This window comes from Marmota marmota, unplaced genomic scaffold (assembly GCF_001458135.2).
Source record: "Marmota marmota marmota unplaced genomic scaffold, marMar, whole genome shotgun sequence".
Lineage (NCBI taxonomy): Eukaryota > Metazoa > Chordata > Mammalia > Rodentia > Sciuridae > Marmota > Marmota marmota.
The window spans coordinates 9,357,170-9,361,017 of NW_025999999.1; positions in this window are offsets into that span (position 1 = coordinate 9,357,170).

Genomic DNA, 3,848 nt, shown 5'->3' on the forward strand with positions numbered 1-3,848 from the left:
CCCCCCGCCCCCCCCCGCTGCTCTCCCTGTCCTGAGAGCTTCGCTCAGCCCTTCTTCCTCCCAAGGACAGTAGCCATGCCTTGGAACATCTCTGAGGCCTGTGTGGGTCCATCTTGCTGGGAGATAATTTGTGGCTGATAATTTTATGTTCTGGTTTCTCTCTGGGGCTGTAGAGGGACACTGGAGTGATGACAAATGTGATTTCACCTATAAAGTAAGGCCTCACGTTGTGTAGGAGGAAACCAGCCAGCCCTGGGCTCAGGTGAGTGGAGTCCAGGCATTTGGAAGGCAATCAGGTGGCTTTGGTTTTCTTTGGGGAGGTGCTTCATATTTTGTGAGGGAGCTAAAACTGTGAGAGCTCAGACTCAAGGTGGACCCAGCTCTTCCCACAACCCTCGGGTGGCCTCTACTTCACTTCCAGTGACTACCACCCCTTCCTGGATCTCTGACTTATTCTGCAGCCATTGGTCTTGGCTTCCTAACAGACCCAGTTCCCTGGGCACGGAACCCCTGACTTCTTACCTCTGTTCCTCACCTAGTGCCTGACACCTGTTGCTCAGGGCTTGGCCGAATGCCTTTCCTTTACCCTGCAGCCTCAATTGCAGAAATCCCCGGCAATGGTTGCTTTTGACGGTATAAAGAGCTTGGTGGTGAATCTACCTGCAGCAAGTTGCTAAGTACAGGATACAGTGAGTACCAGGAGAGGAAGGGTCGCTTCAAAACAGGCCAAGTGCACAGAGATGTTTATAACAGCAAAAAAAAGTCTGGAGGCAGCTGAGTGATCCTCGGTAGGAGAGGCTGGTAAACTGAGGCCCAAGCACACATACAGAGTTGACAGTGAACAGCTGTTTTAAAGAATAAGACAGCAAAATGTTCAAAAAGATGCCCAAGAAAAGTTAGATGGCATGCCATTTAAGCAAGGCAAACACAGATGTGATAAACATACACAGAAAAATTTTGGAAGGATACCCAAGAAACAGTACTGGTTCTCTCTGGGGAGTGGACTCAGAAGTCAGGAGGAGGAGATTTTGTGTTGATTTTGTTTTTTTGTTTAAATCATGACTAGTACTGTTTTATTTTAAAACAAACTACTTAAAAGTACAAGCTATCTTTAGATGGCAATGAGAAAAGTCAACTGTAAACACTGCCCCTGGGGTGGGGTGGGGGGGTGGGGGCTGGAGGTGGGCGGGGGAGGGGTGCAGTGAGATGGGGACTGGCCTGACCTTCCCTGGGCGGTTCTCGGCTCTGCCTGGGAACAAACCAAACAACCTTCCAGCTCTGTCCCACGAGGTGGAGACAAGACAGAACGCGGGAATGTTCTGAATAAGCCTCGGAGAGACTGAATCCAGGATCTCCTAGATGTTCCCTGGCTGCTGCCGGGGGTGCCAACCCTGCCAACCCTGCCATCTCGGCACCCCACGGGGCACAGAGCACGTAACTAAGAACTCCATAGCTTAGGGGTGAATCAAGCTACTGTCTCACTCAAAAACTGCCAATGGCTCATCGCTCATCACCAAATTGGCTGTAGCTTAGCATCTAAGGCTTCCCATGATACAGCTCCCACTCTACCTTCTCAACTTTATTTGCCACAACATCCCAGGAACATATATACCAGCACTGCCTCGTTAGAATACTGACAGTCACTTACCCCTGTGTGACCTTAGATAAATCACATGACCCCTCTGTGCCTCAGTTTCCTCATCGGGAAAATGGGAGGACAGTTACTGCAGCCACCTCAGGACTGACTGACTGACTTGGAGCTCACAGGTCGGGGCACACAAAGCAAGAGCTGCTGTGGAGTCGGGTGGTTCTGGCTGCCGTGTTTCTCTTGGTCACACAGTTCTACCTGTCCTTCAGAGCCACCAAGGGGCCTTCCAGAATTACCTGAGGAATCTGATGAAATGCAGATTCCCAGACCCCATTCCTGGAGATACCTCTGCAACCTGTGATGTGGCCCGGGAGCCAGCATCCATGTGATATGGGTACTGTGGGGCCACATGTGGGCAAACAGGTCCTCACTGGTCTTCTTGGAACCTACCAGCACTGTGTGCATTTCAGTCTTTCTTGTGGCACTTTTCATAGGCGATTAATTAGAAGGTCACCTCTCTGTCCCTCCCAAAATTATACCCGGGGCCTCGCACATGCTAGGCAAGTGCTCTACTCTACCCAGGTCCTTTTAACATTTGAGACAAGTTGCCCAGGCTGGTCTAGAACTGCCTCACCTTCCCAAGTACCTGGGATTACAAGGGTGTGCCACCATGCCTGGCCTGCTTAGGGACCCTTAAGACCTGCTAGGAATTAGCACCACCTGCTGCCTCCTGCAGAGGTCTGGCATAGCTGATACCCCCTGGACCATAGATGCCTAGAAGGCTCATCAGATTCTCCCAGGTCCACCTCCCAATAGCTATCCACTTGGGCTTCCTGTAGCTGTCCATTTGGAAAGGAAGTGAGAAACCTTCCTCAACCAGGGGGACTGCCAGTCACTTGGGAGAAAGCTTTAAAAATAAGTCTTGCCTGACTGCTCCAGATTGGATTCTGGTAACATGTAGCATCTGGGTAAATGGCCCAGCTGTCCAGGGGCCCTGACACCCTTGACAATGAACCTATGTGCTAGCTAGTTCCAGGTTCTCATCCAGGCGGTGCATCAGCAAAGCATGGCAAGAACTGTAATTTGGGAGTTCTGTGTCCCCCTCAAAGATTCACATGTTTGGCAGGGCATAGTGGCTCTTGCCTGTAATCCAGCAGCTGAGGCAGGAGGATTGTGAGTTCAAAGCCAGCCTCAGCAAAAGTGAGGCACTAAGCAACTCAGTGAGACCCTGTCTCTAAATAAAATACAAAATAGGGCTGGGAGTGTGGCTCAGTCAAGTGCCCCTGGGTTCAATCCTTGGTACTCCCACCCACCCCCAAAACAGATTCACATGTTGGAAGCTTGGTCCTCAGGGTGGTGGTGTTGGGAGGTGGTAGAAACTATGAGGCAGGCACCTAGTGGGAAGCCCTGAAGTCAATCAGTGTGTGCCCTCAGGAGGAAATGAGGCATTTCTCATGGGACCCTGGTTAGTATTCACAAAATGATTGTTATAAAAGCTCAATTCTTTGATCCCTAGTTCAAGACGTGTTTTCTCATATGCATGTCCCCACCATAATGTGACACCTAGCCAGAGGCCATATAAATACGTTCGAGCCTCCCAAACTGCAGGAAATAAATCTCTTTTCTTCATAAGTAGCCTGCCTCAGATATTTCATTATAGTAACAAAATACATAGGGACAGGGGCCTTGAAGTATGCAGTGTACTTCCCCAATCTACGCAAACTCCTGGCCTCAGGCTGGCTCTACTCAGTTCACCCTTGTCAAGAGGTGCATCACAGCCTGGGGCATCCTGCCCAGAAAGTAGGCAGAGGCCAGGCGCAGTTAGTATCCTTTGGAAAGAAATGAAAGTCCTCAGAGACATAGGGAGGGAGGGGGGTGTCCTTAGTGGAAAGGTCCATGTGCCCTAAAGGGCCAGAGCTCCTCCAGTTACAAGACAGTTTCTTTCTTTAAATATTGGAAGCTTCCAGTGACTTCCAGAGCCTCCATTTCTTTGCACACAGGAGCTCTGTGAAGTAAGGTCCGGTGCTGGAATCTGCCCTCCAGCTGGCTTTCAAAGGCCTTTCTGGACCTCCGCAGGCAGCGCAGACACAGCCTCAGAGACAGAAATCTTCCAGTTTGTTATTTTTAAAAGTTTCCTGAAAGTGTAAAAATAAAAGGGGAGCGAAAGCTTCTGCTTGTCAATAGGAAATCCACCCCCGTCCCCAACTCTGCCCGGGGAGCCACACAAACTTCCTGAAGTTAAAAACAAACTCTGTGCCCG